The following is a 14,543-nucleotide window of genomic DNA, read 5'->3' on the forward strand; positions in this document are numbered from 1 at the left end:
AAAACTTGTAAAATTGACTCAAATTTTCCTTTATTTCTAATACATATCTATCGACCGATAAATCATAAATACACCTTTGCGAAGTTGCCTCAAAATTGGTTCAGATTAAAATGTTTCCCATATTTATACCCTTCACCACTACTGTGGTACAGGGTATAATAAGTTTGTGCATTTGTATGTAACGCCAAGAACGAGTAATAATAGACCAACCTTTTAGTATACGGATCGGCTTAGAATTAAATTCTGAGTCGATTTAGCGATGTCCGTCTGTCTGTCTGTTGATGTATTTTTGTGTGCAAAGTACAGCTCGCAGTTTTAGTCCGATTGTCCTAAAATTTGGTATAGGGTCCTGTTTCGGCTCAAAGACGATCCCTATTAATTTTGGATCTAAATTTCAGATTTAGATATAGCTGCCATATATATTTTTTCGACAAAAATTGTCAAAATACCAACATGTGAAATCGCCACTGCTTAGTCGAAAAGTTGTAGAAATGACTCTAATTTTCCTAAACTTCTAATACATATATATCGAGCGATAAATCATAAATAAACTTTTGCGAAGTTTCCTTAAAATTGCTTCAGATTTAAATGTTTTCCATACTTTTTACTAACATTGTGTTCCACCCTAGTGCATTAGCCAACTTAAATTTTGAGTCTATAGATTTTGTAAAAGTCTACCAAATTCTGTCCAAATCGAGTGATATGTACATGTATGTATTTGGGACAAACCTTTATATATAGCCCCCAACACATTTGACGGATGTGATATGGTATCGAAAATTTAGATCTACAAAGTGGTGCAGGGTATAATATAGTTGGCCCCGCCCGACTTTAGACTTTCTCTACTTGTTTTTTTACTAACATAGTGTACCATCCCAGGGCATTAGCCTATAGATTAAAAATTTTGTTCAGATGGAGTCAGATTTAAATGTATGTATTTGGGACAAAAACCTTAATATATAACACCCAACACATTCGACGGATTTGATATACTATCGAAAATGTGGATTTACAAAGTGGTGCAGGGTATAATATAGTCGGCCCCGCCCGACTTTAGACTTTCCTTACTTGTTTTCTTCTAGAATTCGTAGAATTTTGTAGGGACTTTTTTCATTGTTATAACGAAACATAAATAAAATGAAAAATCTCATTAGTCCGAACCGTTGTTCGTTATAATAATGCAATTTTTTTTACGAATTTGTTTTTGGGCTCAATTTTAATGACACATTTCGTTTTTTAATTGCTCCGTATGTACGAGAGTAAAATTTTACTCATGCACAGTCATGAAAATCCATACGCACGATAAACGTTTAAAAAGTCACACTCACGCCTTCTCACGATAGGACTGGCGTCTCATTCAAGAAAATTTTAGTGATTTACCATTGAGTCGCGTGTAACGTTTCAAATTTCTTTTGAGAATGCATAAGTACGAATAAGAGTTTAAAAATTCGTCGACGAGAATAATGTGATAGTCGTTAGATGTTTGTGGAGAATCCTAGAATTGTATGAGTAATTTACTAGGGCACCTGATTGAAAACATGAGAATGATTAAAATCGAGGGCGTCATTAAACTCTTAACATCGTACGAGTCCCTAAAAATGTAAGTGAATTAAGCTCAAAGCATAATTATATTCGTGAACGGGATTATTTTCGTGACCGAATTTTTCTGATTATTTTCGTGACTCCGTGCACACCTCTACTTTGCAAGTCTGCTTTCTATTTATTTGCTTTTTCACAAAATACAAAATATTTATTCATTTTTATACCACCCTTTTTGTCTTTATTATTGTTTTTTTTTTTTTTTTTTTGTAGAACCAAAACATGAGCAATAAAAGGAAAATAATTTCAATTATTTTATTCATTCGTACATCAACAGATACATGCCCCTCACTAGTACACCTACCACCAGCTTTGTCGGTTCTAACGGATACATTTGTTGCGCCATTGCTGTTGCCAGCAATACTTGGACTTTTATAATAAGGCTTCATTCAGTCTATACAAATCCGTTTTTTCCTCAGAATTTTCAGTATTTATAGGTCCTTCTCCACTACTTTGTTATTCTCACGTGAAAGATGGGTGGGAAGATGTTTGTTTCTTACTCCTTAATTATTACCCATGACAAGGACGTACTAGAACTTTATATCTTCATCCATCGGTCTTAAGTTTCGCTGTATGAAAGGACTTTGGTTGGCTGGTCGTTTCCAAGGGGGATATACTCTTAGCTGCTTATTTTTGTGCTAATGTTTATGGTTTCGCTGTATGGAATGGGAGCTCAGAGCTCTTGGCCCGGAAGATTTGAGATACTTAGTATCAGGGCTCTTTCAATGTTGGTAATGCGATGCGGCACAGTGCAGATCATAATTCAGGAAATACGGTTTTGCTATTATTCTTTGTATTTTATTTTTCATTCATACCTTTTCTTCGAAAAAGGCAAAAAACCCTACAACAACAAAAAGTATTTTTAATTAAAATTTTAATAATTATGTTATAAAAGTCATGAAAGGCTTTATCCTGTTGTGACTCCTTTCGCTGTTCTATAATTCTGTTGTTGTAGTTGTTATGATTCTTCCACTCCTTTGTTGCCTTTTCCAAACCAAGCAAAGCTGTATTCTACAAAACTCTCACTGTGTAATTAAAGTCACTTTTAAAGGAGTAGGTTAGCTGGTACTTGAACTTGACATGGAATCCAACAAAGACATGTCTGTCTAAGCGGCACTGGTTATTGCCCGAACATTCAATTTGGTTAATGGATAATGACGGCGTTAAATTGCGTTTAGGTTATGCGGGAACGAGAAGAGGAGAATATCGGAACCCTTTGCAATTTTTGCGGTTTCGTTCTTGTTTATAGGGATAAAAATTTCGCAATTAAAAATGTGTGTCACATATTTCAATTGGGATAAATTGCTAGCTACAGTTTAAAAGAAATTTAATGTCACTAACTCTTGCAAAAAGTATTTTTGGTCATACGAGAGAAACATATTTAATGGTAATATTATAAGTTTGAATCTCAAATTTTTAGCACGTTATTTTTAAGTGCAAGCATATAATGTGTTCGCAAACTAGCATAATATGTTTGCGACATATATGTTAAAATGTTAAAACATATTATGTTTTTTTTAATATAATATGTGTGGATACAAACATATGTTTATTTAGAAATTGAATATAAAGCAATTGTATACACACAAAGAAAAGTTCTCTAATTTTTTTAAGTGTATTCCTACGTTTAAACAATACAAACAATTCTGTTTGAAGCAGAATGTGTTTGGAAGTATATGCTACAGAAGTGATTATTTTGAGGGTATAGGCAAACAACCTTTGGATAAAGGAAATTACTGGGCATTCTCAGAGGATACTTCGATGTACAGAATTCTCCAGCAATGATCGAATACAAGAAATTTTCCAGTCTTTCTGCAAATTATTCGAATCAAAAACAAAGTTGATAAAGGTTATCCCTCCCTTTTTTATCAGATAACAAAACTCAAGGATGTAGATGAATATGACTGCACGCAGGGAAGGTATATGGTCACTTCAAACTTATTTTAAGAGAAAAATGTTATTCCTAATTTACAATTATTTATTATTCTAGCTTTATGGACAGATAAGATTAAAGAAATCGATCAATAGAGTCATTGAAAAGAAAACGCCAGATACACAAGTTGGACAAGAAGTTTTTTTACAATCCATTTGAAAATCGCCATTATTACTCGGTACTTTCTTATACTTTTCGTGATGTCAAAAATACTTTCTTTTACCAATAGTTTCAACCAACATTTATGAACGTGTACGAAGAGAAACTGGATAATAAATGCGATGAAAAATTTCAATTAAAACCTACACGGATGAAAAAGACTGTTTTTCATATGTTTGGCTATAAACATTATATGTTTGGAACACAAATTTTTAAACACAATATTTTTGAGTGCAAGCATATAATGTTCATAAACTAGCATAACATGTTTGGGACATATATGTTAATATGTTAGAACATATTATGTTTGGGACATAAAATGTTTTTAAATATAATATGCTTGGATGCAAACATATATTAATTTAGAAATAGCCTATAAACATATATGTGTTTAGTAGCTTGGAGCGCTATTTAACAGGGAGCGATATTGAATTAAGTTGGTTGTTGTTGCTTGTTATTACAAAATTTACATTTAATTTTTCCTTGGGCAATTGATCAGCTACTTCTTTGATCCTTACAAACTGTGTGGTCCGCTGTTCGAATCCCCGTCCGGCAAAAGGTAAAATTAATATAAAAAAAATCATACAATTGAATAATTTCTTCTACAATGTTTGTATTACAGAAAAAGGTGCTAAGAACTAAAAAATCTCGTGGAAGTGAGAAAGATGTGGGGGAATATACAATTGGGCAGAAACAAAATTTTGAGCATTCAGGTCGAAAACCTATGTTGTTAGCACCTATATTACCTGTTTATTTTCATAATTCATTATGATTGTAAATATATAAATAAATAAATAAAATTTTGAGCACAATATTGTTTGGGAGAATTTTTTTTAAGCATATAATATTTTTGGGTGCAAAATGCTTCCAAATATATTATATGTTCACATAATAACATATTGTTTTTTGGAAGACAACGTTATTGAATTTGGATGCAAAAATACAAAATGTTTGGAAATTGACTACCCAAACATATATTGTTTAGACCACTATGCTTTCAAACATACTATATATTGGAAGAGATCAAACATATAAATGTTTGGGCAATAGCCAAAAATGTATATGCTTGAAGCAAAATATGTTTGGGAGTATATGTTACAGAAGCGATTTTTTGTGAGCGTGTATCAACAGGTTATCATTTAATGACCCCTTTATAAAGAAATTGCCAAAATGATACGAAATGATTAATGGTCAACTTTATTTTTACGATTAGTTGTGCAACTAATCGTAGTACCTTTCGAAAGCCATTACATGATAAGGTCTGGAGACTGAAGCCGCCGCTGATTTAGCCGCCACCGACCCTTTTTTGGCAGTCGACGCCGCCGCCGAATATGTTGACTCATCTTGACTCAAATTTATCCGCCAATTAATCAGAAATATTTATTAAAAACAGATAAATGTTTTAATAATTGTTGCATTTACTGCCTAACTTTTCAATTTTCGATCTACAATTATTCAATAATAGGTTTCTATAATATTTTCGCAAAAAACTTGCTCAAAAGATATGAATGATATGTAAATTTGATTGTAAGATTGGTTGTACAACTAATCTCATAACCATTCCGATAACTTCAATTTGATTTTATAATGAATAAATGTCGGCCGCCGAACATTAAAATTTGTATCGGTTCAGCCACCGCTGGTGGCAAAATTTTAGTATCAGCCGCCGCACCCTCACAAAAAATCGCTTCTGTAACATATACTCCCAAACATATTTTGCTTCAAGCATATACATTTTTGGGTATTGCCCAAACATGTATATGTTTGATCTCTACCAATATATAATATGTTTGAAAGCATATTGGTCTAAACAATATATGTTTGGGTAGTCTAAGTTCCAAACATTTTGTATTTTTGCATCCAAATTCAATAATGTTGTCTTCCAAAAAACAATATGTTATTATGTGACCACATAATATGTTTGGAAGCATTTTGCACCCAAAAATATTATATGCTTAAAAAAAATTCTCCCAAACAATATTGGGCTCAATATTTATTTATATATTTATAATCATAATGAATTATGAAAATAAACAGGTAATAACAACATAGGTTTTCGACCTGAATGCTCAAAATTTTGTTTCTGCCCAATTGTATATTCCCCGACATCTTTCTCACTTCCACGAGATTTTTTAGTTCTTAGCACCTTTTTCTGTAATACAAACATTGTAGAAGAAATTATTCAATTTTATGATTTTTTTTTTATTTTAATTTTACCTTTTGCCCGACGGGGATTCGAACAGCGGACCACACAGTTTGTAAGGATCAAAGAAGTAGCTGATCAATTGCCCAAGGAAAATAAAATGTTAATTTTGTAATAACAAGCAACAACCACCAACTTAATTCAATATCGCTCCCTGTTAAATAGCGCTCCAAGCTACTAAACACATATATGTGTATAGGCTATTTCTAAATTAATATATGTTTGCATTCAAGCATATTATATTTACAAACATTTTATGTACCAAAAATAATATGTTCTAACATATTAACATATATGTCCCAAACATGTTATGCTAGTTTATGAACATTATATGGTTGCACTCAAAAATATTGTGTTTAAAAATTTGTGTTCCAAACATATAATGTTTATAGCCAAGCATATGAAAAACAGTCTTTTTCAACCGTGCGCCGATAAATATGGAACGGCTTCATTCTCTGGTAAAGTCAATTGAGAGCTGTTAAATGATGATGTCAGATTGAATTTTATGGAAAATCGTCTAAAAACATTGTGGGCTTTGTTTAAGTGTTTGAAATAATTAGGATCTGATAATATTATCATTTGACAGTAACGTAAGTCATGCGAACCAACGAAATGAAGTTAGACAAATCCAAATCTAGACGAAAGTGTATTTTCTTTTAATTTCCCAAAAAGGAAAAAAAACATCAGAAAATCAGCAAACACCCACTTATATAATCAATAATTTTCCAGGCAAAACATTTCAAGGCCACACTTATTATGATATTATGCGGGAAGTGACATCTAGCGCTTCACCTTTTTGTTAAATGATTAAAAATGGGTAATACATGGAAAAAAATTTTGTTTGACTAATAATTCTGAAAATTTATTCAAAATTTAGTAAATCATCTTTAAATTTGCCGACAATTGGTATCTTAACTACAAAGCAAAAATGGGTTCAAAAATCGGAGAAGTTTTTCATAACTTTATTCTAAGGACGTTATTTACTTGAAACGTGGCATTGAATTTGGAAATTTAAGTTTAAGTTAGCACGTTTTTGAAAGACTTTGATCTATCAAAGTCTTTCAAAAACTTGTTTACTTCGAAAACGGGGAGTTCGTGCATCAATTCTTCCCACAAACTAAAGGTAAAATCATATAAATCTTTGAAATCTTTTTGAAACTTTGAAATGAATAGAGGTTTGTATTACAGAAGAGCAAGATGCCGAAACAAACTGCATAGAAATGAGGAAGATTTGGAAAGCAATTCCAGCAGGTGGTACAGATAATTTAAAAACAGCTTTTTCTTTGTGAGTGAGCCTGTTAAATATGTCGTTTATAACGAATATTCTGTATTTTTTCCAAACATGTACTTCGCTGTATTTACAATTATATATATTTTTACATTTTTTTTATAATAAAACGCATAAATCCGTTTTTCAGAGTGTATTTGTATACAATAATGATTATATAGTACAAAGATTATATTGATTACCACCATAATAAACTCAATTACGGTAGTAATTGTACAGGTTGTAAAATTCTATAAATATTGTACTCAGTTCAATTATGGCTGTAATTGGAAAAGCTTATATACTTCAAATACTAATGTATTTGGATTAAGTACTGTGTCATTTGGATATTATGACAAATTCCAATTACCTTTATACTCAACACAAATATTTCTTCATTTGAAAATAATTTTATGACAACCTTACAATTTGGGTAATTGGGTTTATGATTTTCGTTATAAGCTGAAAATCAAATACAAAAATAATTGAAATCACAATTTTTGTATTTGATTCAAGTATTCACTTTTTTCTGTGTAGCATATGAACAAAATTATTAAATCCAAATTTGTTTCCTAGCAAATGCCTGCACAAGCCTATTCGAAGTAATCGATGTTCTAGTGAAGGCAATACACTACACGAATACGATTAATGAATAGAACAGAAACACTGTAAAGTGATTACAGTGTCAAGCATTGTAGAGCCATAACATTCAAAAGGAATCGTTGTGCACTTCTTTTCAATATTTTGGTTTTGTTGTACTCGTCACGATACGAGTAAAATATAAAATTTTTAGTGAAGATAGAATATTTTGCTCTAACAAAGACGAAACTTCGTATGCGACACGAAGTAACTATCAACAGAAAAACAGACACAATCGTCGATCAGTTGATTGGCAGAAGTCAGTGAATCAGTGTTGCCAGGTGATTTTTGATTCTTCCCCCCAAATCTTAAGAAAAAAACCCCTAAATTGGTCTAAGCTTTTTTCAAAAACCCCCAAAAAATTTCAGAATATAAAAGTACAAAAAGTGGTCCCAATATTACGTGAAAAAATCCTGTAGTGATACACTTTAAAAATTAAATTTAACACAAATATATATCCTGAAAGAAGAGTTCTTTCCTGAGAAACGAAATTTTAGAAAAACTAAGTTTTCTTTTGATGCTAATTTTTTTTTCGTTTGAAGTAAATAAAAGATAGAATTTGCTATTTAAAAAAATACTTTAAAACAAAAGAGATTTTCGTTTGTTTAAAATTTCATCCCAGAGGAAATTATTTTTTCTATGGATGTAATAATACAATATGTATATCAATTTAAAAAGCGGGCATACTCTTAAAAAGCTGCTGAGTTAAGATACGACTGTTTTTAATTTTGTCAAATATTAAAAATGCCCTTTCAACAGAAGAGTTTAAAAAAGATAACGAAAATAATGCTATTGGATACTTGTTTGTATTTAGGATCTACTTGTTGACTTTCCGCATCTTTTTTCTCATAACTCATGCTAGAATTGTTCCGAATTTGCTTGAGAATTGCTCCACTTTATAAGGTCAGAAATAATTCTTTACCCCCAAAAATCCCCCCAAATAAATTTTACCCCTAAAAATCCCCCTAAACGTGAAAAAAAAACCCTAAATTTGGGGGCAAAACCCCTAACCTGGCAACACTGCAGTGAATGCAGGCTGTCAGCGGGTTTGTGCTTTTTGTCATATGTGCCAACAACAAACAAAATGGGAATGGAGAGTGTGTGTGTAACAGTGCTGCCGCTAGTGAAAAATTGAGTGAAGTAGATTTTGGAAAGAAGTGGAGTAGATTGAATAAAATTGAAGTAGCATACAGCGGTGCCAACTCTGACGATTTTTCGTCATTTTGACGATTTTTGATGGTAAATTTTGCCTTTGACGACGATTTTAAACAACGTAGTTATGAGTTGACGATTTTTTAAAATGCTCGACACAAGTGTTTCTTTTTAACGTTTTTTACGACGATTTGACGATTTTTCAAAGTGATGTAGTTATAAGTTGATGAATTTCATAAGGTGTAATGTAAACAAGCATTTTTAATCTCAAAATATGACAATTTATATGTAGCTTGCTCCCAACCGTCTCCAATGTAGAAAGAAATTTCAAAGCAATCAATATAAATAAACCTAAAATGCGGAATTCCTTTGAAACTTAAACATTGCAAGGTATTCTTTTGTCTTGGTTTAGTTAAATTCACTTTATTCATTACCGATAATAGAAATAATAAAAATTATACACGGGTCAGTAATAAGGATTTAAATTCGCTTGGAGAATAGGGCATTTTTCTGTCAAGCAAATTTTGTAAACAATGTAGTACATGTAGTCACAATCAAAAATATTACTTTTAATTAATTAAAAATTTAATTTAATTAATCTTCGTTTAAAAAACTGGAAACTAGATGACTTAATTAGAGGGTTAAACGGAATTATTAATGTTTTTTTAATAAAACTTTTAATTTGTTCCTTTTCAGCTATTTTATGGGTGACGATTTTTTGACGAATTTTTTGGGACAAATTGACGATTTTGACGAAAAATATTTTAAAAATTGACGATTTTCAGCCCAAAACAATTGGCACCACTGGTAGCATACATTTTTGAAAACAAAACAATAGAATTCATTTTATTATACCCTTCACCATAGGATGGGGGTATATTAACTTTGTCATTCCGTTTGTAACACATCGAAATATTGCTCTAAGACCCCATATATATACTTTATATTCTGGGTCGTGGTGCAATTCTGAGTCGATCTGAGCATGTCCGTCAGTTGAAATCAAGCTAACTTCCGAACGAAAGAAGCTATCGACTTGAAACTTGCCACAAGTTATTGATGTAGATCGGATGGTATTGCAAATGGGCCATATGGGTCCACTTTTACGTATAGCCCCCATATAAACGGACTCTCAAATTTGGCTTGCGGGGACTCTAAGAGAAGCAAATTTCATCCGATCCAGCTGAAATTTGGTCTCTAACAACTACACAGAAAAAAAAGTGTCTTGTAAATTTAAGGACCATTTTAACTTTCACATAGTTCAACAAATTTACTATAATGTAGTTCATTTTTCGTAACCACAACGAAAATTAACTTAGCTAAAGAAAAACTTATAAAAATTCAGTAAATGGTTTTTAGTTCACTAACTACGAAATGGGAAGGATTTTTCATTAAATAAATTTCCAACATAGTAGTTAATGTTTGTTATTGCGTCATTTATACTGTTGTTGGTTGTTTTGATTCTAGAGACAATGGAATGTTCCTTCTGTGTTGTTGGTATCTTTTGTGGTGAGAGTTGTTTTCTTGCAATAGCGAGATCAGAAAGGGATCGTGTGTGTATGGAGTTGTTTTTCTTTACGCCAGGTATGTATCCTTTATGACTATTTGTGTCTTTGAGTTTTATTGCTGCATTCAGTTCTGTTGATGAATTTATGAAGTGCACACGTGGATTTAATTTTGCAAAATTGTACGTGCGGTATTGGTGTTTATTAATGAAAATATATTTATTCGAAACATTTTAGAAACTGAGAAGTGAATTATGTGATGTTAGAGTAATCAAACACGCTTTTTATTGATTAAAAAACAAATAACAGATTAAAGAACTGTATATTTCTGTTAATAGTTTAAAATTAGTGCGGACTTTTAATTGATTTACATAAAAAATATACAACATGAGTGGTAATGGGATGATCTATATTTATTATACATCTAGATCACAAGTTGGAGATGCAACCATTTTTTTTAATCTATATTTTTTATGTTACAGCAATTCCTACAGGTGAGTACTAAGTTCGAGTTTGGCCGCTAAAATTAAAAATAAATCACTAAGAAAAGTATAAAATTATACGTCTTCGATACAAATTTAAATATAACTTGATGGAGAATAGGCCAAACCAAGTTTTTTCATAAAGATTATTTTTTTATAATGGATTATTAAAGAGAAATTGCGATTTTAGCCTCTAAACTCGAACTTAATATCCACCTTAAATACTAAATGCTATACTGACAAGTGGAAATTATGTCTAATTTTATAATATTTTTTATTTCAAATATATTCAGAGAATAATTTCAAAAGCATCCCATTAGTTCATGGATATGATTCCAATAATGTACCTACTGGATGAATTTTTCAATGTCCGTTTCAATGTCCGTTCAATCCGTTTTTAATAAAACCAAACTTTCAATTTATTAAAAATAATTATTTTCACTTGCAGGTAGACATGTCTTGTAATGGTAATTTTTTTGAATATTCTTACTGTTTAATGCTAATTAAGCTGATATCCTTATTGGCTCTGGGAAATACTCTTGAAAACCGTAAGTTAAAAATCAATATCAACGATAGAATTTGATAATATTTTTCTTATATTTTGTATAACTTTGCAATTTCAGATGCTTATAAGACAAATCGCCCAACAAAAGTTAACCAAAATCGATGAAATTGGACAATTCAATTGAATATAGCAACTTATGCCACATATATCTTTCATATGGATAGAAAACATGGAAATTTAAATTAATTAGTTTAGTCCTAATAACATAGAATATTACTCTTTTGAAGAAGCAATTACTAACTACCGACAAGTAACTGCATCCAACGTACTATTAAAAATATTTCCTTTATTGTATATCATAACCCATAATTTTGTGTAATATAATAATAATTTTTTGAAATAAAATACTGGTGATTATAGAAAATTTACTTGTTTTGTACGAACAATTTCTTAGTTGTATACAGGCTTGTTGTACCTATGATTCCTCAATTTCTCTACTTTTTTTGAAAATTATACCGACAAACAGTTTATTTCAAACCAATTTCTTAATACAGGTTTCCCAAAAAATTGTTCATTTTTCCGGATAGCAGGAATATTTTGAATGACTTTAACTATATTCTTCCCACAGCATAGTAATAATGAACTAAAATACGATGCAACACATGAACTAATTTATAAGAAAATCATGAACTTATCTAGATGAAAAAAATCTTTGGCGCCAAATCATGGTCATTCTTACTACGGGTTAGTTCATTTTTCATAAAAAATAGTAAACTTTTTTTTTTGGTGTATGCAAAAAATTGGTCCACATCGGTTAATAATTCAATAATTAAAACCGCTATGTTCATCGTAATTAAAGGAATAGGAAAAACAATTAGGTAATATGGGGACAAATTTTAAAATTTGAAGCAGGACAAAAAGTGAAGCAGATTTTTGGAAGAAGGAGTGACGAAGTAAATTTTGTGAAAATGAAGCAAAATACTTCGATTGAAGTAGTAGCGGCAGCACTGGTGTGTAGCATACTCTTATAGTTGAGAGAACGAAATAACTTCATCTACACAGCAATGGAAGTTATGTAACGAATGTAGTTGGCATTCCGATTATATTCGAATACTTCAGAACATTGTTTGGTGCTTGCTTTATTTTACTCGTTTGAGGAATGGACAATGAAGTTACAACTCGAATTGTGTGGCGTGTGCTTGAAGTAATTGCTTGAGTATTCGTTGCAGAAGTTTGTTTCCTAGTAACAGGTAATCAAATTTAAAAGGGAAGTGTGTTCTAAAAATTTAAGCTCGCCATCAATACCAAAATTATTAGTGTAAAACAACATCTTAATTTTACAATTAATTATTTTTCGAGACAAATTACAATTATGGACAAATTACATCAAGGAATTTGATCTATGGAACCATTGAAAAGAAAACGCCAGATACTCTCGAAAAATAAGCTCGAAAAATAATTAATTGTAAAATTAAAATATCATGCATTTGGACGTTAATTATCTGTTTCGGTATCAGGCTAACATGAAAAATCATAAGTAAAGAAGAGCCCGTCGTAAACTAGGAAAAAACGCTACTATTGTACGCGCTAGAATTGTTGTTGTCTCTTTGTAACATGTTTCTGTAAGTTGTCACATGTTGTTGTTAACTATAGAAACAAAAGCTTTGTTTGATTGTTCACTACTAATGTGGATTCAGCGTAGCTTCTAAAAATAAATTTCCTGTTGTTGCATTACTGCAGTAACAAAACGAAATAAAAATAAGATGAAGGGATTTATAACTATATGATAAGATGATGCACAGTGATAGTTAAGATTATTCATTTTGTAAGAAGACAATTCCCAAATGTTTTCTCCATAAGAAGTTGGCATAAAGGGAACAAAATTGAGTTATCTCTCCCAGCCAGATCTATACTAAAGGCTGTGGAAAAGTTCATTCGCCCGAACTGAAACATGTACAGTCTAGGCGTGTATAGATTTGTATCTGGCGTTTTCTTTTCAATGGTTCCATAGATTAAATTCCTTGATGTAATTTGTCCATAAATCTCGAAAAATAATTAATTGTAAAATTAAAACATCATGCATTTGGACGTTAATCGCCTGTTTCGGTATCAGGCTAACATGAAAAATAGTAAAACAACATCTTTGGAATTGGACAAGCTTGTTTTCAGTGCGTACTGGGTACATGTATGTATGTCATCCTTCCATTTTATTCATTTGCCAGTTAGGAACTTAAGTCCTGGGTATTTTTCAGCTAAAGGCATCAATATAAAAGGTTTACAATTTAGTTTGTGTTAACTGGTTAACAGTTGAAGCCTACTGCAGCTATATGGCCGTAAGAGAAATAAATTTGACTTTCATATTAGGATTTTGGTGTTGGTTCCAAGTCATGTATGCAGTTTCTTTAAAATAAAGAAGTAAACTAGGTTTAATGTAGGTTAGGATTCAAATCTAATTTGTAAAAATATCCATTTTCGTTTTGCGAAGAAATAAATTGACACAAAATGTTATCACTCAACGCAAGGCAAATATGCCAAAATTATTCCGGACGGTAGGCAGTTCACCGATTACCATCCCATATCACCCAATGTACAGACACGTGTATGATCTAACATTAATTATGTTTATGTTTATTATTATATTTTTTACTTTTTTCGTTTCTTTTCTTCTTTCTGGAATCAAGTCAACTTAAGTATAAAGTCATATATTATTTGGACGGGCGAAGATATTAAGCTTGGCCATGGCCTGTAACTTTTTCGAAAAGTATGATGCTTTATCATACTCATACATTTGTGGACTTTCATATTACGCAAAATCTTTCTTCACATATTTGTGTATTTGACATTTGAACTGTACTTCCATCAACGATAGAAAACTTTCCGAAAGCCCACAAAAGAGAAGAACAAAAATATAAACGAGAATAATAATAAAATTAAATTACGACAAGCCACGCCATCAACAATAACGACCCTGACAGCCAGCGGAGAAGCAACATCAGCACGAAGGAGACAACTGAAGAATGACATCCAATATAAGCAACTTGCAAGAGTGATGAAAGATGAAGTTAAATAAGAAGAAATGTAAGGATATCATCATCACATCAT

The sequence above is a fragment of the Haematobia irritans genome, chromosome 5 (assembly GCF_050003625.1).
Source record: "Haematobia irritans isolate KBUSLIRL chromosome 5, ASM5000362v1, whole genome shotgun sequence".
In the NCBI taxonomy this organism is placed as follows: Eukaryota; Metazoa; Arthropoda; class Insecta; order Diptera; family Muscidae; genus Haematobia; species Haematobia irritans.